We start from the raw sequence: 27,880 nt of genomic DNA, 5'->3' as shown, positions 1-27,880 counted from the left end.
TAGGTTCTCATGTACACTTTCAATTCATTCTGATGTTTTCTAGTTTAAGGTATTTAGGTTAAGCTGATTTATTTCTATATAAGTTAGATAACAATTCACTTACTGATTTATAAGTAGAACAATTAAAACTTTTTCTTCTTGTAAATCAGCTACTAGTAGTATATTTTTAAGGATCACAACGTAGTGCTATTTTGGAATAAATATCCTTAGTAACTATTATATTTTAGCATTTGTTGCATTGATTCTTATTTGTATTGAATTTTTAAAAATCAATTTGCAAGTCAGTTTTAAGTGCTGATGTACATATTATGCTGGATGACGAATATATCAAAACAATATAGTTAGCATTTCTCAATTAAAAAGAATTTTCTTTCAGATCCAGGAAAATTGTAGACAGTGTGCTATGTACATTGTAGAACAGAGGTATTCAATCTTTTGGCTTCCTTGGGCCACGTTAGAAGAAGAATTGTCTTGGGCCACACATAAAATACACTAAAACTAGCGATAGCTGATGAGCTAAAAAAAAAAAAAAAGTCGCAAAAAAAACTCATAATGTTTTAAGAAAGTTTACGAATTTGTGTTGGGCCACATTCAGAAAATTGTAGACAGTGTGCTGTGTACATTGTAGAACAGAGGTATTCAGTCTTTTGGCTTCCTCGGGCCACGTTAGAAGAATTGTCTTGGGCCACATATAAAATACACTAATATTAGCCACAGCTGATGAGCTAAAAAAAATAAGTCACAAAAAAAAATCTCATAATGTTTTAAGAAAGTTTACGAATTTGTGTTGGGCCTCATTCAAAGCCGTCCTGGGCTGCATGCAGCGTGGTGGGTTGGACGAGCTTGTTGTAGAAGATCAACAACTTGTTTGTTGGATAGAACTATCATTTCAAAATAACTTAGCTCATGGTACTGTAATAGGTACATCTGGCTGTGACAGAAATTGCAGTGTGTTTGGTTGCATTCTGGTATGAATATACTTAAACTCCCGATAGGACTGTGGCTCCTGGGTATGGGGACATGGGCCTTTGTTTCTTTGTCTTGGAAGCAACAGCAGGCCACCTTTCAGAGCCATGTCCCTCCACAGTTGCCCTCTGCCTGCTCTACCTGTGGCTATGATTCTGAGAAGTGATTGCTGAATTACCAAAGCTTTTCTGCTGTGGGACCATGCCTGCTTGGCTTGGGACCATGTTGTTTGGATTCACGGGCAGCCACTGGAAAGCCTGCTGCTCTCTGCATTCTTATCTATGAAGGCCAGCAGGACCAGTGTCAGGTGGCACAGTTTCAATGCTGAAGCTGCCCACTGAGTTACAAAAATGAATTGTTGGGGCTTCATCTTGTTATTGACTGTTGAATGTGGCCTAGAGAACATTGATCAGATTTCATCCCTATATGATGTGCACAGAAGTATTCTCGGTATGGTGTAGACCCCCTTAAGATTGACAGTTGACACAACCTGAATACCCATCTCCATCTGAAAGAATAACTTGCCGTCTTGTATCCATAACTTGGCCAGCCTCTTTATTCCTAAATACTAGGTGCTATGAGTATAGCAAAATCTGGTGACCTACGAGGAACTGGCCATTTTTTTCTTAGACTCTCATTTTCCAGTGCAGGGCTCTGTGTCGGGGAGACAGAGTGATTGGGTGAAGGGAAACTCAGTGCCTGGAGGTTCACACCAAAAAGAAAGCCCACACACATTGCACAAGCTTGAAGGGCTGACCCCTCCTGGTCTTAATCTCAGACCGTTTCCCCACATCGCAGACTGCATGGAAGTATAGGAAAGGGAGATTTGGTCTCCTCTATTTCTTACTGCTTTCTATACCTCCACAGATACATACAAAGAACATCATATACCACGGATGTGTACTCTCACATACATCTGTTTGGTTGATGGTACCACGGAATCATCAATATTTCCCTCACTTTAGAGCTTGATCCTAGGTGTCTCTCTGCCTTGGCTCATACAAGGCCAGAAATCTCAGAGCTACAAACCAGTGTGTTCATTTGCTTGGGGGCAATGTGTGCAGCACAAACAGTACTGGATTTGGAGTCAGCAATCCAGGATCAAAGCCGTGCTTCACCACCTCCTGGTAATGTGACTTAGGACAAGTCACTCTCTGTTTCTCGGCCTTGCTTCCCTTTCCTGTTGATATGGTTTGGATTTGTGTCCCTGCCCAAATCTCATGTTCAGTTGCAATCCCGAGTGTTGGAGGTGGAGACTGCGGGGAGGTGATTGGATCATGGGGGCAGATTCTCATGAGTGGTTAGCACCATCCCCTCGGTGCTGCCCTCATGAGAGTGAGGGAGTGAGTTCTCACGAGAACTGGTTGTTTAAAAGTGTGTGGCACCTCCCTTCCTTGCTTTCTCTCTGGCTCCTGCTCTGGCCACGTGACTTTCTGGCTCCCCCTTCACCTTCCACCATGATTGTAAGTTTCCTGAAGCCTCCCCAGAAGTCAAGCAGATGCTGGCATCATGCTTCCTGTACAGCCTGCATGAGCCAGTTAAACCTCTTTATAAATTACCCAGTCTCAGATATTTCATTCTAGCAATGCAAGAATGGACTAATACACCTGTTCAGTGTGGACATGACCTACCCTGAGTTCTTCATAGAATATTGCAAAACCTATACAACACATAAAAGGTATGCTCCTTTCATATTATAAAAATTATACATTTACTATAGAAATTCAAAAAACAAAACACTTCACAGTCCTACCACCCAGTTGATTATGTCCTTCCAGTCTTTTCTGTGCATAATGTGTGTGTATATGGATGTATGGGTATGCATGCATGTATGTATACATATATATTTAATGTATTTAAATGTGCTATCCACTTCATGCTGCCTTGTGATTTCTTTTTTAACTGATCACATTGTTCCATGTTTTATTTATTTATTTTTTGAGATGAAGTCTTGCTCAGTCACCCAGGCTGGTGTGCAGTGGCACAATCTCAGCTCACTGCAACCTCTACCTCCTGGGTTCAAGCGATTCTTCTGCCTCAGCCTCCCAAGTAGCTGGGACTATAGGCATGGGCCACCATGCCCAGCTAACTTTTATACTGTAGTAGAGACAAGGTTTCACTATGTTGGCCAGACTGGTCTCGAACTCCTGACCTCAGGTGATCCGCCTGCCTTGGCAGGATTACAGGCATGAGCCACCACGCCCGGCCTGTTCCATGTTTTAAAATACTCTACAACTTTATTGGTAGTGACTACTCTATATATATGAATGTAACATTGTTTATTTAACCATATCTCTGCTTTTTGCAATTAGAGAGATGGCCATTATTCTTATACAAATTAAATCCTTTTTACAGCTCCTAAAATTAGATATACATGATAAAAATGAATGTATCTTTAGAGTATTTGGTGCATATTGACATAGTGCCTTTTAGGGAAGTTTACCCATTTATATTCCCAATATATGATAATGCTCTTCCCCTACACCTTTGCCAGCACTGAAAGTTGTTATTCTTTTTAATCCATGCTACTTTGAAAGATATAAGATGATTTTATTGTTTAATTTGAATTTCTTTGAGTACTAGTAAGATTAAACTTTTTAGTCATTTATAATTGCATATACATAAGCTTATATATATTTATACATATATGTGTAATTATGTCATATATTCATGTTTATGCACCATTTATATTTTATTTTCTTCTCTGTTTTGTCTGTATGTGTTCTGTACTCAGTTATAGATTTAAATATTTATCTTAATGATTTATAAGAGCTCTTTATATATTATAGTTTTGAATCCTTTGACTTATATTGGGCAAATATATTCCCTGGATTGTTATTTGCCTTTTAATTTTTGTCAGAAAAATAGAAAACTTTTTAATTTTTATATATTCAAATTTACCAATGTTTCTCTTTGTAATCTTACCTTAGAATCATGCTTAAAAAGATTGTCTCCTTTCCAAGATTATGCTACCCCAATAACTTCCTGGTTATGGTGTGCTTTTTTTTATATAGTTAACTCTTTAGTATTTTGCAATCTACTTGATGAATTGAACTTTTTCTCTCTAAACAGTTTAGTAGTTTACCTGAAACCATTTTCTGAATACTCTAGTATTTCCCTGCTGATTTGAAATGTCACCCAGATCATTAAAAATCATTTGCAGCAAGTTACAATTACTAAGAAAGCCACAGGCCATTTATTGTGAGGATAGTGGGGCCTATTGAATCATCAAGGAGGCTAGAGATCAGGCTTGGAAACTGGCTGGTTCTAAGGAAGCTTCTTCTGTTGGCTCAGAAATCTGACTGAGACTGGGGCCTACAGTGGGAACCCTGAACTTACCAGGGTACAGTTCTGCAGGAGTGGACAATTCCTATGGTTCTTTACCTCTGGGTCTCTTTGCTTTAGAGTCAAAGAGCTGGGAGGGAGTGTTTAATTGGATACAGGAGGATGATAATTTGCTTACCTGTCCTATCAGACTGAATTCAGTCACACATGGGCTACTTTTTTTTACAGACATAGGCTACTGACATGGGATTCAAGAGATAATACCCGAAACAAAGTTGGCTGCTATTAAGCAGGGTTGGGGGAGGGAAGCTGGACATGTATGCTGGGTGGTGAAGAAACAACCAATATCAACTCTGCCAGTGTTATCATTGCATGCACACATGCGCACACAGATAGTAGTGCCCATTTGTCTATTTCTGGAGTTTTTATTCATATTCGTTCAACATTCATATGTCTGTTTATTCATATTCCAGAACAATACCACTTAAATTACCTTGACTTTATAATCTATTTTTATACACGGTAGGACAAGTTCTACCCCTTACCCCATCCCGGACTTTTAATCTATTTCTTTAAAATGTTCTTGCCTGGTTTTAAATGTTTAGTCTTCTAGACGCACTTTGATTTTCTTTTGCCAGGACTTGGAAAGAATGGATTTGAGATTTGAATTGGCATCATATTAAATTTGTAGATTACTTTGAGGGAAAATTAAAACATCTAAACAATACCATGTCTTTCCATTCCAGAACATACAGTGTATGCTTTGATTTATCCAAATTCTTTTCAACTTCTTCACTCCAGTTTTTGTTTTTCTTTAGGATACCTACTACATTTCCGTATGTTTGTGTGGTGATTGTGTTTTTTGCTCTGCATAATTTAAGATTAGCTAGTGTTCTCTGCATAAAAAGGATATCTAAACTAAAGTCAATCTTTTATTCTGGGCTCCTAGCACCTCCCCTTCCTGCTACAGGGTTTGTGTGTGTGTGTGTGTGTGTGTGTGTGTGTGTGTGCCTTTCCAGTCATCATCTGCACATATTTTTGTTTATGGATTTGTTTTTTACACACATGGGCTACTCACATGGATTTTGTAGTCAACCCTGTAGCCTGGTGACATTTTCACATCAGCACTTGGAGGTCTTCTCTGCTGTTAAACAGGGAGTAGCAGATAATTCCACTGGGTGGATGTGTGATAATTCATATAACCACCCCTTAATGAAGGATAAGTTAAAAGATGTTTCTAGTCTTTTGCTAAAATGAACATGGCAAATAATTTTTTTTTTTTGAGATGGGGTTTTGCTCTTGTTGCCCAGGCTGGAGGAGTGCAATGGCGCAATCTCAGCTCACTGCAACCTCCACCTCCTGGGTTCAAGCGATTCTCCTGCCTCAGCCTCCTGAGTAGCTGGGATTACAGGCGCCCGCCACCACGCCCAGATACATTTTTTTTGGTATTTTTTGTAGAGATGGAGTTTCACTGTGTTGGCCAGGCTGGTCTCAAACTCCTGACCTCAGGCGATCCACCTACCTCAGCCTCCCAGAGTGCTGGGATTACAGGCATGAGCCACTGCGCCCAGCACTTTTTTTTTTTGGAAACAGGGTTTCATTCTGTTGCTTAGGCTGGAGTGCAGTGGTGCCATCATGGCTCACTGCAGCCTCAACCTCCCTGGGCTCAGGTGATCCTCCCGTCACAGCCTCCCAATTAGCTGGGACTACAGGCATGTGCCACCACACCCAGCTAACTTTTTTTGTATTTTTTGTAGAGAGTTTCACCGTGTTGGCCAGGCTGGTCTCAAACTCCTGAACTCAAACTATCTACCTGCCTTGGCCTCCCAAAGTGCTGGGATTACAGGCATAAGCCACTGTGCCCGATTGAATAGTACTCTTTGTACATATTCATTACTCAACAGATACTGAGTGGCTATTGCTGCTGCTTGGGGAACTGGCCTAGGTGCTGAGGGTGTAGCAGTGAACGAGGAAGGAATGCAAACAGATCTAGAGAAAAAAATCACTAAGACCGTCCCTGCAGTCAGAGCATGAGTGCACTTTAAATTTAGAATCTTATTCCGAAATTGCTCTCCAAACACGAGGCACCCCTTCACACCTTTGTCAGCAGTCTGAGCCTGTGCCTGGTTACCCAGATCCAAACTTGTGTGTTGTCAGAATTGTTTTTGTCTTCACCAATCTGACAAAATTGTACAATTTTATTATGTAATTTTCATTTCTTTAATTAAAAGTGAAGTTGAGCATCTTTATATTTGTTTATAAGTTGCTTATATTTCTTTATCTGTTAACTGCCACTTCATGTTTGTTACCTATTTTACTGTTATATTGTTGTTTTTATAATTTACATATTATATATATATATAAATATATATATATATATATACTTCCTTATGTTAAGGAAACTGGCTATTGTTATATTTGTTGCAAACATATATTTTTAATAGTTTGTTTGCATCTTTTGACTTTTTGAATGGCATTCTTTGTGTGGGTATTTTCTGTACTCACATTGGTTTTATTCATTTACGTATTTTAACCCTTTTGGTTGCTGGGTTATGTGTTTTTCCTAGAAAAGCCTTTCCCACTCCAAGATTATAAATAATTTTCTACTATCCCCTCAGTATTTTCGGGTTTTATTTTTTAAATATTTATGTGTTTTATCGATCTAGGATTTATTTTGTTATAAATGTTACTACACTTTTATAGTTTTCTAAAATATACATATGAACTTTCCATGTTTCAAATTTAGTCCTAGGTATTGTAAATATTTTATTGCTCTGGTGGATGCCTGTTTTAATTGTTATTTTATACTGAAGAGGCTACTCGCCGCATGTAAGACTTTTTGCAGTTTTTTATTACTTGCATTGAACTGTACAAGCAGTTGAATATACACCTGAATCTTTGATCCCATAGTTTGTCAGAGGAAATGATTACATTTTCTTCTGCTTTCCAGTATCTGTACATCTTGTTTTGCTTTTCTATGTAGTTGCTGTGGCTAAAACTGTTAAAATAACATTGGATAATGATGTTTTGTTAAAATAATATTAGATGATGTTATTTCATCCTCCACCTCTTGCTCCTGAATTTAATGAGAAGCTCTTAGTGACCCACCACCAAGCATGCTGCTGAGAGATGGTTTCTATTAGCAAATCTCCCCATTTGCTGAGCTTCATAGGACACAGGACAGGAGACACAGCAGGGACAGCATCTTCACATCACTGGGAGGTCCCGCAGCTCCATTTCCCTCTCACCCACATGTGGTGTTCACTGCCTGCGTGGGGGAGACTCTCACTGAGAAGCCACAGTTCACTTTTCCATCAGTTGTTTTTATAACACTTTTGTCTTCACGGAGGCCCAAGGCCTGCAGGCCACCACGCTGCTTCCCCAATCCAGGCGTCCTTCCCAGCACATGAGATGACCACAGCCTTCCATATCCATCTCAACGCTGCAGTGTCCGAGAAAAGGAAGCAGTGACCTGAGAGGACAGAACTTTTGGGTCATTTTTCCAGGCGCACATACGTCAGCCCAGACCCGATGTGACCCTTCACTCACAGTGAGGATTTACAGGGAAAAAGGTTGACTAACACTGGAATTTTTTAACACCCTTGTTTTATTCCTGGCTTTCACAGGATTGCTCCTAATGGGTTACCATTTAGAGTAATGTCTGCCGTCAGCTTCTGAGAGATGCCTTTATTAATGGGAGGTATTCGCTTCCATCCTGGCTTTCTAAGATTTTTTTTAATCAAGATGCATGTAAATTTTATCACCATCCTTTTAACATCTCTGAAGATGATCATATGGCTTTCCTCCTTTAGTTTATTAATGTAGTGATTTGCATTAATGGATTTCCTAATGCAGAATCACTTTTGCATTGCAGAAATAGGCAGTGGTCCTGGTGCTGAGAAGGTACACATTAGGCTGCATTCACTTTGTTAATATATTATTTAAGAGTTTTGCATCAAAATTCAGAAATGAGATAACCTACAGTTTACCTTGAGGTGCCCTCCTTGTCCAGTTTCATCTTAGAATTATGCATACTTTAAAATGAAAGTGGAAGAATTTGATTTGACTTATGCTCTGAAACAGTTTATATAACCTGGGAATTATCTGGGTTTATTTTAATTTGGGGGAGGTAATTTGACTACTTTTAACGTATTTTCCCATGTTCATTATGTTATTCGTGTTTTCTTTCTTTTTGGGGATCATTTTTGTTAATGTCTTTCTAACATTGTATATTTCATCTGGTTTTTCCAATTTATTGTTATAAAGCTACAGATAATATTCTTTTACAGTTCAAAAATAAACATTTTAGCAAATCTTTAGAGATTCAAAGTAGATTAATGGTTCCCTAGAGCTGGGGGTCTCGGGAGGAAATGGGGAATTTCAGGGAAGGGTTGACTATGTATGTTTTTATTTTATTAACCCCTTCTACTTTCTTATTCACATATTGTTAATTTTCCCCCTTTTATAGTTGATTAACAGTAATAATACTGTATAGATTGGCATTGTTTGATACACAGTGCTCTTGTGGACTTAGTTCCACTTGGTTTGTAATTTTCATTTTTGCTTTTCTCTTTAACCTAATCATCGCTCAGATTGATGTCCTTAACTTTTTAGGTAGTTAGACTTTTTGGTTTTTTGCTTTCCTTTTACTGTTAATTTCTAACTTCATTGCATGAGAACATGTGGCCCCTAATTTCTACTTTTTACAATCCACTAAAATTTCCTGTAACTTTGTATAGGAATAGTTTTTGGATGTATTTTGTGGGTTTTTGTTAAATACGACAAAACATGGATTCCCAGCTTGTTGTGATCAAAATGTATTCACATATTTGTGTGTCTGTGTGTGTGTGTTCGTGGCGAGAGAGCTTCTTACAACATAAACTCAGCCACGTGCTTCCCACTGGACTCGGAGCGCTGTCCAGCGTCCTCGCCGTGGCGTATGAGTGCCTGCTTTCATCTGGCTCCTCCGGCTTCGCTAGCCTGCACTGGTACTCCCGGGCGCCCCGTCCCTGCCTTGCCAGCTGTGCTAGAATCTCAGGGTCTTTCTGCTTCAGGCTGCTCCTGCACGCTGCACCACAGCTGTTCTTCCTCCCAACTGGTCTCTAGGTGGCTCCTTCTGGACCTCTAGATTCCAGAGTCGGTGGGACATCGATGCAAGGGCCTTCCCTCAGCCCTCATCCAAGGGGCTCCCCACCTCTGCGGTTCTCTGAGCATTCTGTCTCTTTTTCTCCAAGCCCTGACATTTCCCCGTCATTCGCTACGTGGCAAAGCAGCACAAGGGAGAAGGCCATGTCTGTGCTGCGCCTTGTCCCACATCCAGGGCCTGGCACCATTCCTGGAGGGGAGCACGTGAGTGAACCAGTGAGTGCCTCCCAACTGTTCCTGTCTGAAGAGCCCCTTAGGAAATTAAAAAGGCATTTTGGGATTTCAAGCAAACATGCTGTTTCACTTAAATTAATTAGAAAAGAGCATTATTGATTTTCAAATGCCCCTTAAAATGCCTCATTATGTTTTAATTTGAGGCTCCATGCACATTAAAATATGACAGCAACAAAACTTTATTTAAAAAATGGATTTTTAAAAAATATACACGTTTTTTAATTTAAAAAATTCTTTTGGCCAGGTGCAGTGGCTCACGCCTGTAATCCCAGCACTTTGGGAGGCCAAGGCAGGCAGATTACTTGAGGTCAAGAGTTCGAGACCAGCCTGGCCAACCTGGTGAAATCCCATCTCTACCAAAAAATACAAAAATTAAGTGTGAATGGTGGCATGCACCTGTAATCCCAGCTACTTGAACCGGGGGCAGGGGGACGCAGGGGGTGCAGTGGAGGTTGCAGTGAGCCAAGATCGTGCCACTGCACTCCAGCCTGGGTGACAAAGTGAGAACATGTCTTCAAATAAATAAATCATAAAAATACAAATAAAACAATTTTTTAGAGACAGGGTCCAGGGTCTCACCTATTGCCCAGGCTGGAGTGCAGTGGTGCAATCATAGCTCACTGTAGCTTCATACTCCTGGGCTCAAGTGATCCTCCCACCTCACTCTTCCAAGCAGCTGGGACTACAAGTATGCACCACCACACCCAGCTAATTTTTTAATTTTTTTGTAAGGGTGGTGGAGGGGGGGGCGGGTCTCACTGTATTGCATAGGCTAGTCTTGAATTCCTGGCCTCAACTGATCCTCCAGCCTTAGCCTCCCAAAGCACTGGGAAATAAACTGATTTTTAATGACTCAGTTATTTCAATTCATTCTGCAGAAGTTTGGGATTTCCCATCATACTTTTCTTACTGTATTTTTAAATGAAAGCATAACAGGATGCTTTTGAAATGCAATTTAATGTAATATAATGCATTATATGGCTTGATGAATATTTGGTTTTAAATGAATAGAACTATTTTCCCTTTCTTTTTAAATATGAAATGAAATAGTAATAGATTCTCATTGTAAAAGTTGCGAGAAGTACACAAACTGGAGCAAAACAAAGTCTCCCTCCTCTCTCTGCCTCCTACTCCCTACCACACAGGCAATTGCTTTATGATGTATCCATTTTTTGTGTATGCACATATATATTTATGTACATGTATATGTACACAGTCATCCAACTGTATAGTTTTATTTTTAAGCAAATATGCTTATACTGTATGCATTTGTCTGCAGTGTTTTCCCTACTCAAAGTTCCATTTCATACATTGCTGTATATCTAGGTGGCTGCTTCATCTTTGAAAGGCAGCAGAGAGTACTTTACCCCTGCTGAGAAGCAGTTAGCCTATCCCCTCTGTTCTGCTATCGCAGGCCTGACCTCAGTGAATATACGTTCTTTTTCTTCTGTAAATTTAGATATAGTCAGGCACTAATTTCATTATAAAGAAAACAAACAAAATCTTCATTATGATAGCATTGAATGAATTAAAATATTTTTCCTACTTAGTATTGTCACAGAAACTAGAAATTTAGGTGGAAAATTACATAAAAGATATGTATTTAAGACATTTTATTATACGTTTGGACATAAGCTTAAAATGTGCTCTTTGATATTTTTATACAAACCTAATACTGACTGCATGATGATGATGATGGTGATGATGATGATGATATGATGGTTGCTAACTTTCCTGAGCCCTTGCTGTGTGCAGGGCACTGCTTGAGCACATTCCGTACGTTCATTCATTTACTTCTGACAACTATGCATGGGAGACAGGTAGGGAATCTGAGACCTTGGGAGTTAGGTAGCTCTTCCAAAGTCATGCAGCTAGCAGGTGCTGGCATCAGATTCCAACCTGTGCTGTTAGCCGCTCACAAATCATTATATTTTGGCTTGACAGTGCATCTTATTCTGTTGTGTGCTGCTATAGCAGACTACCACAGACTGGGTAATTTATTTCTCACATTTTGGGAGGCTGGGAAGTCCAAGATTGAGGGGCCAGCATCTAGCCCGGGCCTTTTTGCTGCAATATCCCATGGCAGAAGGTGAAAGGGCAAGAGAGGGCCAAAGAAAGAGCAAAATATTGAACTCACAGCCTCAAGCCCCTTTATAATCAGCATTAATCCATTCCTGATGGTGGAGCCCTGGTGACCAAAGCACCTCCCATAGGCCCCGCCTCCCAACGCTGTTGCATTGAGGATTAAGTTTTCCTTTTCTTTCTTTCCTTTTTTTTTTTTGTCTGAGACGGAGTCTCGCTCTGTCACTCAGGCTGGAGTGAATGGCGCGATCTCTGCTCACTGCAACCTCTGCCTCCCGGGTTCAAGCGATTCTCCTGCCTCGGCCTCCTGAGTAGCTGGGATTACAGGCATGTGCCTCCACGCCCAGCTAATTTTTTGTATTTTTAGTAGAGACAGGGTTTCTACATGTTGGTCAGGCTGGTCTCGAACTCCCGACCTGAGGTGATCTGCCCGCCTCGGCCTCCCAAAGTGCTGGGATTACAGGCGTGAGCCACCATGTCCGGCCAAACATTAAGTTTTCAACACATGCTTTTTGGGGAGCTTATTCAAACCATAGCACATAGGACTTTTACTCTAGAATTATACTGACAATTAAAAGAGGAGAGCATGAGAAACACCCGACAGCGGAGGGAAGGAATATATCTTATTTATTTTTGGGAAAAGTCATTCTTTGAATAATGAGAGAAACTGTCCCATACAGATAATTTTAAAGAATCTAAACCAGAGGTTGTGTGTCACAACAAAGAGATGCAAAACTAGTGTGTAGTTTTGTACGAAGTGTGAGCTCTTCCTTGCTGGCCACGTCAAGCATGTAAACGGGAAAAGTATTGTTTCCTGTTAAGTAAACAATAAAATGATTTCTGTTGTGCTTACCCATTATTACACCAGTGTTTTTCTGACCCTAAGTCCCTTTTAATTAGATTCAACACACTGCAGGGACAACATGACATATCTTTGTCAGCTGTTTATCCTTGAAAGTCTGGTTAGCCCTGATCCCAGCTGTGCCTGTGATCTGCATACTAATCAAATGCCTCTCTCGACTTGCTCCAGGCTTTCTGGATACACATATTTACCTATGTCCCCCCCAAATTAAAGAGGGGTGTCCCTGGGAGATCTGACACCTGGCTGAGGGTTTTGATGGAAACTGATTGCTGCCTTCTTTTCCCTTGTCTGTTTGTGTTTCTGATTGGTGAACTTGACCTCAGCCTCTTCCCTGGTGTGTGCCTCAAGTATGATGCATGGTTTCTGGGAGGTGAAGGCCAGAATGTCGCCCTTTTCCTAAAAGTAATTAGCAAAGGACTTTTTATACAACCCGGGGAACAGGTGTTAAAAAGAAATACAAGCATTTGTTGGCAACAGAAGGAGGCATGATGAGCTTGGTTTTTGTAATTTTCACCTTATCCTTATTTCCACGTCTACCTGAGGGTCGTGGAAAGGATTATGGTTTCCTCCCTTCACGTGGCATAAACATCTCCCGAAGCATGGGTATGCTGGAGCTGCCTTGTATTGGCTTGAGAGAGTGGCTTATTAAAATATTAGATTTTTTCAAAAAACAAAACAATTTTATGTCTCTTTATTGACATGTAAGTCATTGATGTGGTTTGGATATATGTCCCCACCCGAATCTCATATTCAATTGTAATCCCCAGTGTTGGAGGTGGGGCCTGGTGGGAGGTGATTGGATCATGGGGTGGTTTCTCACGGTTTAACACCATCCTTCTTGGAGCTGTCATCATGATAGTGAATTCTCATGAGATCTAGTTGTTTAAAAGTGTGTAGCACCTCGCTCCTCTCTGTCTGGCTCCTGCTCTGGCCATGTAAGACGTGCCTGCTTCCCTTCACCTTCTGCTACGATTGGAAGCTCCCTGAGGCCTCCCCGGAAGCAGATGCTGCCATGCTTCCTGTATAGCCTGTGGAACTGTGAGCCAATTAAACCTCTTTCTTTTTTTTTTTCTGAGATGGAGTCTCACTCTGTCACCCAGGCTGGACTGCAGTGGCATGATCTTGGCTCACTGCAACCTCCGCCTTCCAGGTTCAAGCGATTCTCCTGCCTCAGCCTCCCGAGTAGCTGGGACTACAGGCACGTCCCACCAAGCCTGAATAATTTTTTGTATTTTTTTTTAGTAGAGATGGGGTTTCACTGTGTTAGCCAGGATGGTCTCAATCTTCTGACCTTGTGATCTGCCCACCTCGGCCTCCCAAAGTGCTGGGATTACAGGCGTGAGCCACCGCGCCTAGCTCCAGACTAATACAGTCATGTATCACATAATTCACCCATTTAAGGTATACTATTCAGTGGTTTCTAATATATTCACAGATGTATGTAAACATCATTGAAGTCAATTTCACCTTAAAAAGCAACCCTGTACCTTTAGCTCTCACTCTCCTTCCTTGCCCCCATCCCTGGGCTACCACTAGTCTACTTTCTGTCTTTACAGATTTCCCTGTTCTGGACTTTCATATGAATGGAATCACATAATATGTAGTCTTTTATGACTGGCTTCTTTCTTAGCATAATGTTTTCAAGGTTCATACATATTGCAGCATGTATCAGTACCTCATTCTTTTTTATGTCTGAATAATATTCCATAGTGTGGATTAACCACATTTTGTTTATCCACTCATCCATCAATGGACATTTGGGTTGTTTCTACCTTTTGGCTATTATGAACAGTGCTGCTATAAACATTTATATACAAGTTTTTATGAGCATATATTTTCATTTCTCTTGGGTATATCACTTTTAATGGCAAAAACCACAATTGCTTTTGCGTCAACCTAATACCTCAGAATAGAATTGCCAGGTTACTTGGTAACTCTAGTTGAATCATTTAAGAAAGTGCCAGACCATTTTCTGGAGCAGCTGCACCATTGTACGTTTCCACCAGCAACGCATGAGGGTTCCAGTTTCTCTACATCCTTGCCAACGTTTCTTTTCTGACTTTGTTTTAAGCCATCCTAGTGGGTACAAAGTAGTATCTCATGATGGTTTTGAATTGCATTTCCCTGATTACTAATGATTCCAAGCATCTTTTCATGTGCTCATCTATCATAGGCAAAACAGTGAACCTCAACCTAAACCTCATCCCTTTTATAAAAACCAACCTAATGGGATTAAATATAAAATGCAAAACTACAAAACTTTTAGAAAAAACATAGGAGAAAAAATGTTGGTATCTAGTGCTAGGCAAAGAATTCTGAGACTTGACTCCAAAATCATCATCTATAAAAGGAAAATGTTAAGAAAAATTAAAAACCAGTTCTCCGAAAATCCACCTGAAGAGGTTGAAAACACAAGCTACAGACAGGGAGAAAATATTAGTGAGCCACATGTATGCCAAAGGACTAGTATCTAAAATATATGAAGAACTTTCAAAATTCAACAGTGAAAAACAAGCCAATTAGAAAATGGGCAAAATACATTTCATTTTGTCAAAAGCTTCTTCCTTGTCAATTGATATAATCAGGTAATTTTTCTTCTTTGGCTTGTTGATCTGGTGGATTTCATTGATTTTCAAATGTTAATCAGTTTTATATACCTAAAACAAATATCACTTGGCCATGGCATGTAGTAATTTTTACACATTGTTGGATTTGGTTTGTACATATTTTATTGTGGATTTTTTGCTCTAAGTTCACGAGAGGTATTGGTTTATTGTTGTTTTTCTTTTCTTTTTTCCTCCCTTCTTTCCTTCCTTCCTTTTTTTCTTTCAGCTATCTTTGTCTGGTTTCAGTATCAGAGTAATACTAGCTTCAGAAAATGTGTTGCGAAGTCTTCACTTCTAGTTTCTGGAAGGGATTATGTAGAATTGATGTTAATTATTATTTAAGCATTTGGTAGAATTCTCCAGTGAAACTATCTAGGCCTGGAGGTTTTATTTTGGAGAATTTTAATGCTATGAATTCAATTTCTCTTTTTTTATTTTAAATTTTTGAGACAGGATCTTGCTCTGTCACCCAGAGTATAGTGCAGTGGCACAATCATAGCTCAATGCAACCTTGAACTCCTGAGCTCAAGCAATCCTCCTGCGTCAGCCTCCTGAGTAGGTAGGACTACAGGTGCATGCCATAATGCCTGGCTACTTTTTTTTTTTTATGTTTTATAGGGAGAAGTCTCGCTATGTTGCCCAGGCTGGTCTTGAACTCCTGGAATCCAGCGATTCTCCCATCTCAGCCTCCAAAAGTGCTAGGATTACAGGAATGAGCCATTGTGCCTGGCTTCCCAGTTTCCTTAATGGTTACAGGGCTATTCAAATTATCTGTTTCATATTATGTGAATTATGGTAGTTTGTGTTTTTCAAGGAATTGATGCATTTTATCTAAGTTGTGAAATTTACTTGTGAAGAGTTGTTCATATTACTCCTTTATTATCGTCTGGATGTCTGCAGGGTCTGTAGTTATATTTTTGTTTCATTCCAGATATTGATAATTTTTGTTTTCTAGCATTTTTCTTGCTAAACTTCTGTCAGTGTTGTTGATCTTATTAAAGTACCAACTCCTGTTAAAAGTTTTCATATCAATTGTTTTTCTGTTTTTTATTTCATTGATTTGTACTTTTATCTTTATGATTTCTTTTCTTCTGTTTACTTTGGGTTTTTTTTTGTTTTTTTTTTTTTTTTTTGAGACGGAGTCTCGCTCTGTCGCCCAGGCTGGAGTGCAGTGGCTCAATCTCGGCTCACTGCAACCTCTGTCTCCTGGGTTCAAGCAGTTTTTTGCCTCAGCCTCCCAAGTAGCTGGTATTACAGGCACCCACCACCATGCCCAGCTAATGTTTGTATTTTTGGTAGAGACAGGGTTTCACCATCTTGGCCATGCTGGTCTTGAATTCCTGACCTCGTGATCCACCCACCTTGGCCTCCCAAAGTGCTGGGATTACAGGCGTGAGCTAACACAGCCAGTCGCTCTTCTTTATCTAGTTTCCTGAGGTAGGAATTAGCTTACTGTTTTAAGAGCTTTCCTTGTTTCTTATGTAAGCATCTAGTGCTATAAATTTCCCTCTCAGTATTGCTTTACCTGCACTCCACATATTTTGATATGTTTTGTGTCCATTCAGTTCTCTTGATTTTTTCTTTGAGGCTTTCTCTTTGATCCATGAATTATTTAGAACTGTGGTGTTTAATTTTCACATGTTTAGAGACTCTCTTTAAGGTAGCAAAGAAAAGCTAAGGTGTGGCCAGGACTTTCATGTTAAGGACAAGCAAGATGAAAAGACAATAGATGGCAACCACACAGATATCTTACAGCAAAAAAAGGTAAAAGAAGGAGTATACAAAATATCGCAACCTGTAAACAGGACCAATCATTATTAAGTGCTTTTGGAAAACAGAAGCTTTCCTTATTTTTTTAAATGTTCTATAATGATATCAAGACTATAGAACTATCTGTTTTATGACACTTTGAAAAGATTCAGGTAGGGTCTCCCCTCCCACCTCGCTCAGGCAGAGCCATGTCTCGGGGTGGCTCCTGCCCACATCTGTTGTGGGACATGAGGAAAAGGTCCCTCGGGCTGGAGGACCCATCCTGGCTGTGGGGCCACTACCTGGGAAGAAGAGAATTTATCTGAAGATTGAAACTTGAAGCAACCCTAAATATGCATGATAGCTGTGTTAATACAATCTGTTGGAATGACGCTGGAGAATATATTTTATCTGGCTCAGATGACACCAAATTAGTAATTAGTAATCCCTACAGCAGAAAGGTTTTGACAACAATTCGTTCGGGGCACCAAGCAAACATATTTAATGCAAAGTTCTTACCTTGCACAAATGATAAACAGATTGTATCCTGCTCTGGAGAGGGAGTAATATTTTATACCAGTGTTGAGCAAGATGCAGAAACCAACAGACAATGCCAATTTACTTGCCACTATGGAACTACTTATGAGATTATGACTGTACCCAATGACCCTTACACTTTTCTCTCTTGTGGTGAAGATAGAACTGGTAGGTGGTTTGATACACGCATCAAAACTGGCTGCACAAAAGAAGATTGTAAAGATGATATTTTAATTAACTGTCGACGTGCTGCCACATCTGTTGCTATTTGCCCACCGATACCATATTGCCTTGCCGTTGGTTGTTCTTATAGCTCAGTACAAATATATGATAGGCGAATGCTGGGCACAAGAGCTACAGGGAATTATGCAGGTCGAGGGACTACTGAAATGGTTGCCCATTTTATTGCTTCCCATCTTAATAATAAGTCCTGCAGAGTGACATTTCTGTGTTACAGTGAAGATGGTCAAGAGATTCTCATTAGTTACTCTTCAGATTACATATATCTTTTTGACCCGAAAGATGATACAGCATGAGAACTTAAAACTCCTTCTGCGGAAGAGAGAAGAGAAGAGTTACAACAACCACCAGTTAAGCGTTTGAGACTTCGTGGTGATTGGTCAGATACTGGACCCAGATCAAGGCCTGAGAGTGAACGAGAATGACATGGAGAGCAGAGTCCCAATGTGTCATTGATGCAGAGAATGTCTGGTTCGAAGAAGCAAGTGAGGTTGCACAAAGCAATAGAGGATGAGGAATATCTTGACCCAGAGGTGGAACAAGTCAATCAGATATTTCAACTCTTCCTGTGGTCCCATGAAGTCCTGATTTGGAAGTGAGTGAAACTGCAATGGAAGTAGATACTCCAGCTGAACAGTTTCTTCAGCCATCTACATCCTCTACAATGTCAGCTCAGGCTCATTTGACATCATCTCCCACAGAAAGCCCTCATTCTACTCCTTTTTTATATTCGCCAGACAGTGAACAAAGGCAGTCTGTTGAGGCATCTGGACACCACACACATCATCAGACTGATTCACCTTCTTCTGTGGTTAACAAACAGCTCAGATCCATGTAACTTGATGAGCAACAGAGTGCGTGCAGCAGGAGATGCGCTATGCCCATCCATCCATAGCTTTATCGCAGTGCATAAACTAAGCTCTCGCACACCTTTCATAGCATTTCATTTTGATTATGGTCTTATAGTAGTATTTTGTGGACTAAATTACAGTAGGAGGTATTGTACACAAAAGGTCTATTTGGCCTATACAAATTATTTTCTATGTAAGCTAATTTCTACCTTTGACCCTTGATGCCAACTTTGAACTCTCTCAGTATAACAAAATTATAATGGATATAAGCTATATCCATTTTTTAAATCCTAGATATCTGTCATAAAATCGTGTAGAATTGTGGGTGTGAGGTTAACACTACCTTGTTGTTTATGTAGGATAAGTTATTTAAACACAGTAATATCCTGTATCACTAGATTGCTTTAGTAATGATACTTGGTTTTATGTCTCACTTATCTGGTAGCCAAATTCCTGATAGCTTTAACTAAAGAATACAGTTACAAACCCAGAGGTAAGCTCAAAAGCTATCAATCAGAAGCTCCCACTTCCACTTGCACTTTTCAATGTGGGAAAGTTATAGAGTCAATCTCCAAGCCTTGAATAGAGCCTGATGAAATAAACAGGTTACTTGTTTATCAAGCTTTATTACTAGCAGATCAAATACAGCACAGAGAAGGATTAGCAGAGGAAGACATTCTGACATGAAGGGACATCTGAAAAGGTTGGAGATAGGAGGAAGACTATTCAAAAACTAAAAAGGCTATTTAGGGTTAGCACAAATGGTTTACTATCTCACCTCAGAATTTAATGAAGTATTTTAAATATATTGTGACAAAGTATGATAAGTAATCTTAGTCAAGTCTTTAAGAATAACTTAACATGATATTCACTTCCTCTATTTAAAAAAGCAGATAGCTGGACGTGGTGGCACACTGCCTGTAATCCCAGCTACTTGGGAAGCTGGGGCAGGAGGATCGCTTGAGCCCAGAAGTTTGAGACCAGCCTGGTCAATATAGCGAGACCCTGTCTCTTAAACAAACAAACAAACAAACAAACAATTTAATTAGCCGGGTGTGGTGGTGCATGCCTGTAGTCCCAGCTACTAAGAAGGCTGAGGCAGGAGGATTGCTTGAGCCCAGGAGTTGAAGGCTCCAGTGAGCTATGATTGTACCACTGCACTCCAGTGTGGGTGACAGAGTGAGACCCCTCATCTCTTTTTTAAAAAAAAAAAAGGCAGATGAATGCCTTTATATATTTTACAAATGTTCCTTTCAAAAACTTTTTTTTTAATTAGCACTAAAGCCATAATATTTGGTTGGCTGAAAGTTTACATGTTAGATGACTCATATGTCAATAGTAATGCAGAAATTAAATATTGCTGTAGTACTTATTTGGTGTGAAACAGATCGAATTTAAACTATAGTCTTAGAGAAATATTCAGAAACTAATTTTAAAATCAATTAGAAAACTTCCTTTGTACTTCTGATCTTAAATTATTCCTTTTGGGGCCAGGCGCGGTGGCTCACACCTGTAATCCCAGCACTTTTGGAGGCTGAGGCAGGCAGATCACCTGAGGTCAGGAGTTTGAGACCAGCCTGGCCAACATGGCGAAACCCCGTCTCTACTAAACACAAAAATTAGCCAGACATGGTGGCCTATGCCTGTAATCCCAGCTACTCAGGAGGCTGAAGCAGGAGAATTACTTGAACCTGGGAGGCGGAGGTTACTGTGAGCCAAGATTGCGCCACTCACTCCAGCCTGGGCAGCAGAGTGAGACTCCATCTCAAAAAAAAAAAAAAAAAGAAAACTTATTCCTCATGGACCTGAGATGAATTTCTGATCTTAAATTACTCTTTATGGACCTGAGATGACCTGTATTGCTATAAGGTTTTCCGTTCGTGACAAAGAAAGAATGAACGAATTGGTAAATTAATTTGCAAACTAAGAAATTAAGCATGTTTTATTTTATATGTTTATTATAGAGGTATTAACAATGAAGAATAATTAAGGCAAAACACAACTATAGCTTACTGTATTAGACTACTGTTTATAACTACTCTATAATTAAAGGGAATTTTTTCCTAAGGATATATGGATATAAATACTATATCACTATCAGAGATTTTATAGCCAGATTTATATTCTCATTAATCACATACAATAATTTTCATAGCATTACATTGAATATTATATTCAATTTAAGTTGATACTTAATTTACATATGATATGGGATATGAGAGGAAGAGAAAAATTATGATTAACTCCCAGATTTCTTACATCAGTGCCTGGGTAGGGTAAATGGTAAGGCCATTTACTAGGGAGTTGAGTAGCTTGGAAGTAGAAATCAAGTGGTTCTTTATCTTTTGACTATGTCAAGTATGATATGCATTTTAATCATGTAAGTAGAGATGCTATGTAAGAGGTTAGTACTGAGTGGCTTTGGCAGAAGCTGCATCGTAGTAGACTATCAGAAATGTAGCTTTGTAATAAGACCTCTGAGCAGAAATGTTCTAATGGTGGAAAATGTATCTAATTAGATTAAATCCTGAGTTTTTACATACGTTTTTGTTCATCAGCATTATAACTTTTAAAGTACTAGGAACTTCACGTTGCAGGCTCACATTACCTAAAGATAACTTCTAAAAGTTAATAGAGACTGCCCACCACCATTTTTCTCTCCTAGACTAATGGAATAATCCCTTTACTAGTCTTCTCACATCCACTCAGGCTATAATCTATTCTCTACCAGCAGCCAGAGTGAAACTTTAAGATGTAAATATAACCATGTGATTCATCTGCCTAAAACTTTTTAATTGCTTCTCATAGCCTTTCAAAAGAACCCAAATCCATACCTTGGCTTACAAACCCTACATGAGTTGGTTTCTATGTTAATAATCTTGTCTCAGGCCACTATCCCATCCTTCACTAAGCTCTTGCCAAATAGACTTACCTTCATTTCTTTTAACAGTCTAACCTCCTTTCCCTTTCAGATCCCTTGTACGTGCTGTTCCCTCTACCAGAACTACTTCTTTGTTGAGCGACTTCTACTCATTTTTTAAACTCACCGAGATATTATTCTCTCAAAAATAATATAACTTCACAATCTCTAGTAGGTCTCCTCTTTTTCTTCCTTTGTGACTTGTTATTTTTCTTCATTGCATTTGTCAAATTTGTAATCATACATTTATTTAGGGGATTGTTTAATATCTACCTTTCTGCATATTCTCTAAATATTTTCATTTACTATAATTTCCTCTCTGCCTAAAATCATACATTATGTGGTAAATAATATTTGTTAAATGAGTGAGTAAATGAATTAATTCTTTAAGCAACTAATTATTTAAGAGCTGTAGGGATTACTTCAGCTTGGGAGAAATGTGATCAGATTTACGTATTGGAAAGATCATTTCGGCAACATTATAAATGATTGATTGGAAGAAGTAAGATTGAAAACGCCAAGAACATGTAAGAGGCCATTGCTATAGTCCACCTAAGAGATTATGAGGGATCCAACCTAAGGCAATAGTGGTGAGAAGTGGGAATGGACAGATTTTAAAAATAGTTGAAAGGTTGAATTCATGGGACTTTGAGACTAAGTTAGAAATGAATGAGAGTATGATATCCAGGTGTCTTGACAGGGTGAAAATGAACCATCAGCCAAGGTAGAGATTTTAGGAGGAACAGCTGATTTGAGGGGAGAAGAAGGTATGTGAGATTTTTTTTTAATGTTAAGTTTGAAGTGTCTTTGGATATCCACATGGAGAAATCTCATAGATGGTTGGATGGCTGTATGATGCTGGAAGTCACCAAAGTGGTCTGAGATAGAGATAAAGATAGTTTATAGATAGCAATTGAAACCATGGGAGTAGATGAGATTGTCTAGAAAAAGAGGATAAAATGAGAAGAGCAGAGTCTGCACTACAGGAGCAAGTAGAGAAAAGGATCTAGCTAATGAGACCAAACAGGAATGATAGAGAAGTATGCAGGGCAGAAAGAATGCCATATCCAAAGCCAGGAGAAAACAAGTACAAGGAGGGACAGGTTAGTAATGCCATGTGAAGCAATGATACCAACTCCCAAAAGGTCTGGGAAATCCTTTTTTTACATTTGGCAACGTGATTGCTTTGACATTTTAGTTTCAGATATGATGTAGTGGAAGCAGAAACCAGATAGTAGTGGTTTGAGGAGAAAGGTTTGGGGAAAAAAAGGTAGAGACATTGGTATGTCTCTTTCCATAAGCTCAATTAAGAATTGAAAGATAGAGCAAAGATAATGTCGGGTATAGGGGGTGGTAGGTTCAAAACTGAGCATGTTTACAGAGTAAATAGAAAGATTGTGTGTTCAAGATGTAAGGAATAGTTGATGTCCCCAGATACGCTATTATTTCAAAATTTTAACCTTCACCAAGATTCTCATTCTCAGTTTTACCGTGGAGAATGAAAAAAGTAGTACATTTAATAAGTTTCCTTTCTGAATATATCTCTGACTAATGATTATTTAAGCATATTTTAAATTTCTTTTTCATACTTTTAACGAAACACTAAAGCTTTTTAAAAATTGATAGTTCAGTTTTATATTTATATCACAAAATATTTCTTCACCATCTTCCAGGTGCCCAAGTGATTTTATATGTTGTTTAATTTAATTTTCCATAGCATTTTCATAGATTTCTTTATTCGGAAGGATTACCAAGGACAAAAATGTTACTAATAAAAATTTTTTAATTTAAAAAAAAGAAAAGAAAAGATTCACCAATTAAACTGTCAGACTGATGATAGCTAAGGATATAGTTATTTGGCAATTTTTGCATTTTTTTACATTTGTGATCTATTTGGGCTTTGAATCATTGTTTAAGTCATGAGCATAAAATAGTTCATAGTATTATTTAGTAAGTATTTTACAATATTTTTATACATGTCTAATATGTTAAGTTCCTCTGTGTGCAAGGTCTGTTATCTCACTGATAATTTGTACCTTTTGACTTTTTTTCCTTTTTTGATTGGGCTTCTAAATTAATAATTAAACAGTATATTATTCTACTTACGAAAGTGAGAGTCCTTTTTCTTTTTGGTTATGGTAAAATATACACAGTATAAAGTTTACTAAATTAACCATTTTAAGTGTGCAATTCAGTGGCATTAAGTACATTCACATTGTGTGAAACCATGACCAACATCCATTTCCAGAACTTTCTCATCATCCCTAATAGAAACTTTATACCCATCAAACAATAACTTTTCATTTCTCTGATAACCAATATTCTACTTTCTGTCTCTATGAATTTATCCCATTCTAGGTCACTCATGTAAGTGGAAGCATACAGTATTTTGTTTTGTTTTTGTTTTTGTTTTGAGACGGAGTCTTGCTGTGTTGCCCAGGCTAGAGTGCAGTGGCGTGAACTTGGCTCACTGCAACCTCCACCTCTCTAGTTCAAGCGATTCTCCTGCCTCAGCCTCCTGAGTAGCTGGGATTACAGGCGCCTGCCACCATGCCCAGCTAATGTTTGTATTTTTAGTAGAGACGGGGTTTCACAATGTTGGCCAGGCTGGTCTCAAACTGATCCACCCGCCTCAGCCTCCCAAAGTGTTGGGATTACAGGTGTGAGCCACTGTGCCCGGCACAGTGTTTGTCCTTTTGTGTCTGGCATCTTTCACTTAGCATCATGTTTTCAAGTTTCTTTTTTTTTTCTCATCGGTAAGTTTTGTCTACTTATGTTTATGAGAGATGTTTAGTCTCAATCCTGTTGACTTCTGTTATATGTGGTGTGATTAAAATTCTCGTATCTTGGCTCAGAACTGCAGAAATGTGTTCTTCATTTTTTGTAACTGATTTCTACTTGGCATGTAGAAGTGAGTTACTTCTGTGGCCACTGATTTAGAAAAATTGAATTCGACTCTTACCGCTGCAGAGTGGTTCCCCCTTTACCAGTTTAAAACAGTCTCCCCAGGATTAAGTTTGTCTCTTTCCAGAAGGTATTCAGCCCCTCCACTCCTCTTTCCTTCCGTCTTCTCCTTCTCTCCCTGGTGGCGGCTGGGTGTGGGGGAAGCAGATTTAGCCTCATGACAGCAGGAGGTGTGGGCATCCCTGTACTGTGCTTTGTCCTCCCAGCCCTTTCTGGCCTGCAGCGACCACCCAGCTGATGAGCCTGATGACGCTTATGGACTGTGGGTGTAGGTGTGAGGGTGACATCGCAGACCCTTGCACCCTAAATATGCAGGCCGCTCCTCCGCTTTTCCTGCCTTGCTCACCACCCCCTGTAAGCTCCAGGAGCCTTTAAGACCAGCCTGCAAACACAGGGCACAGATCCCCAGATGCTCAAAAACGTGTTTCAGATTTCTGGGACCCGATCACCTTTGTTTGCTATTCTCAGCCTGGTGGCAGAGCCATGAGGGTTCTGGGTGCCTGAGAAGGGCCCCTGGCTGAATTCCATTTTAATGAACTATATTCCAGTCGTATCTCCCTCTTCCTGCCTGTTCTCTGTATTACTGTCCCTTTCTCTTTAGAAAATCTGTTTCTTGGGCCACATCCCATGTCATTCCCCCTCCAGCCAGTCCTCCAAGCCGCTATCCCCAGAGTTCTTCCTCCTCTGAGTGTCCAGCACGGGGCTGTGGCAGTAACTCGGGAAATGTCTGCCGAAGGGTGATCTGAGCAGGATATTCACAGCAGACGCTGCTCTCTCTGTGTGTGACAACCTAGTTCAGTTAGCTGAGATCATCTGGTTAAGCGTTTCATGATTCTGTTTGTTACTATTTTTAAAAGGCAGTTATTATCTGAGTGAGCCAATTATGTATTATTGCTGAATCTGTCAGGACCGAAGGTTAAGACAGTCAGTGGCACATTTTGGAGGAGGACCTTAATTTTGAGACTATCTCATTTTTTCCAAAGCCTGTTTGAATTTCTTCTTGAGGGGGTAGCCACCTCTATTACCAGCACTGTAATCTCAGCATTGAAAGCCTCTGTCTCCAAGCCAACACCAATTATGTCGCCAGGGTCCTCAGAAGAGCCCCATAGTAACCAGGGCAACCCTGATTTAGCTTCCTCATCCTGAGTAATAAATTACAGGAGGATATAGCCTCAGGCTGGGGCTGCTGGACCGTCTGGCTTGAAGTCTTCATCTCTGTTCCCATTGTTGCCCAAAGGCACAGCCTTTATTGTACTAATCACAGGTCAGGGATAGTTTTGGCCTCTCTTGGCTTCATGAGAAATTTAGCATTTGACAGCTATTTGTGCGTTGTCATGATGGCCCAGAATTTTTCCGTTTGTAGGAACATCATTCTGTTTTCATTCTTCTTCATGTGACTTTGCTATTATTATAGATAAAGAGATTCCATGGCAAAAGCTGCAATTTGAAAGTTGATTCCAAACCCCCAAAGTTTCCTAGCAAAGTAAACTTTCCTAGCAAAGTAAACATTCCTAGCAAAGTAAACATTCCCAGCAAAATAAAAATTGGTATGTTTTAAGTAAGGTAACAGTGGTTCCATAGAAATATGTATCTGTCCATGGTGTACATTCAGTCATTCTTTGATTCAGTGGATTAATACATTTTACAGAGGGAGCGCCCCGTGTCCGGCATGTTCTGAGTGCTAGGAACACGGCAGTGTCAAGACAAGTCCTGGAGACAAGACAAATCCTGGCTCCGCTCCCTTCTGGTGAGCAGCTCGGGCTCCAAAGAAAGATGTGGGGGGCTGTGGTGGACAGTGTCAGACAACAGGAAGTGCTCCAAGGAAAGACACGGGGAGCTGCGGTGGACAGTTTCAGACAACAGGAAGTTCTCCGAGGAAAGACGTGGGGAGGTGCGGTGGACGTGGCCAATACCTCTCTGAGCACCTGGCCTGCAAGCCGACGCCTAAAGGATGCAGGGAAGTGGTTGGGGACAAGGCCCGGAGGCTCATATCAGTTTGGAGAACAGGAAGGCGGGGGTGAGGCGCAGGGGCTGACGTGCTGAACTTGCAGCTTCAGCCCTTGCCATGTGTCCCCCGGTTCCGTGGGCGTTGTTCTCACCGCATGCTCGACCGTGATACTACTTCTCTCCACTGACTTTGCACCTGCCAGGCAGGGAGAGCAATGCACTGGCCTCTGGTAGTTTTTTTCTGTGATTTCATGACTGGGGCACTTGGTGAGCCTCAGGTCTCCAGCCACCTGTTAGGGGATGCTTTTGTCATCCCTGTAGACAGGTCCTGGTAAGCTGCGGGTGAAAGTGATTCCCTGCCCAATTCCCACAGTCCCCCACCAAAATGCAACAAGATCTTGAAGGTTCATCATCTGTCACAGCTATATGGACTCGGGTGGATCATCTAATCATCTAGCATTCCTTGGGAGATCCCCGAAAGTCAGTGTGTATAGTTTTTATTTTCTCTTGGGCGGGACTCCTGCTTCTGAGAGGCGACAGCATGCTGGCAGCCCTCACAGCCCTCGCTGGCTCTGGGCGCCTCCTCGGCCTTGGTGCCCACTCTGGCTGTGCTTGAGGAGCCCTTCAGCCCGCTGCTGCACTGTGGGAGCCCCTTTCTGGGCTGGCCAAGGCCGGAGCCCGTTCCCTTAGCTTGCAGGGAGGTGTGGAGGGAGAGGCATGAGCAGGAACCGGGGCTGTACCTGGTGCTTGCAGGCCAGCGTGAGTTCCAGGTGGGCATGGGCTCAGCGGCCCCGCACTCAGAGCGGCCGGCCAGCCCACCGGCCCGGGCAGTGAGGGGCTTAGCACGTGGGCCAGCAGCTGCTGTGCTCAGTTTCTCGCCCGGCCTTAGCTGCCTTCCTGCGGGGCAGGGCTCGGGACCTGCAGCCCGCCATGCCTGAGCCTCCCCCACCTCCGTGGGCTCCTGTGCTGCGGGAGCCTCCCCAGTGAGCACCACCCCCTGCTCCACAGTGCCCAGTCCCATGGACCACCCAAGGGCTGAGGAGTGTGGGTGCCCAGCAGGGGACTGGCAGGCAGCTCCACCTGCGGCCTGGTGCGGGATCCACTGGGTGAAGCCAGCTGGGCTCCTGAGTCTGGTGGGGACTTAGAGAACCTTTATGTCTAGCTAAGGGATTGTAAATACACCAATCAACACCCTGTGTCTAGCTCAGGGTTTGTAAATACACCAGTGGACACTCTATCTAGCTAATCTAGTGGGGAGGTGGAGAACTTTTGTGTCTAGCTCAGGGATTGTAAACACACCAATCAGCACCCTGTCAAAGCGGACCAATCAGCTCTCTGTAAAACAGACCAATCGGCTCTCTGTAAAATGGACCAATCAGCAGGATGTGGGTGGGGCCAGATAAGAGAATAAAAGCAGGCTGCCCGAGCCAGCAGTGGCAACCCGGCGGGCTTCCACAAGCGTGGAAGCTTTGTTCTTTGGATCTTTGCAATA

The 27,880-nt window shown here is 40.8% G+C and overlaps 1 protein-coding gene and 1 pseudogene across 8 annotated transcripts in view; both read left to right on the top strand.

The window, feature by feature from the left end:
* Positions 1-27,880, top strand: part of ENTREP2 (endosomal transmembrane epsin interactor 2) — a 461,731-nt gene that overhangs the window by 328,377 nt on the left and 105,474 nt on the right. The window lies entirely within an intron of this gene.
* Positions 17,139-18,615, top strand: LOC101148153 (DDB1- and CUL4-associated factor 6-like; annotated as a pseudogene).

The sequence above is a fragment of the Gorilla gorilla genome, chromosome 16, assembly GCF_029281585.2.
Source record: "Gorilla gorilla gorilla isolate KB3781 chromosome 16, NHGRI_mGorGor1-v2.1_pri, whole genome shotgun sequence".
Classification (NCBI taxonomy): Eukaryota; Metazoa; Chordata; class Mammalia; order Primates; family Hominidae; genus Gorilla; species Gorilla gorilla.
The sequence above is the reverse complement of the archived record's forward strand: the minus strand, read 5'-3'. Positions and strand labels throughout refer to the sequence as shown.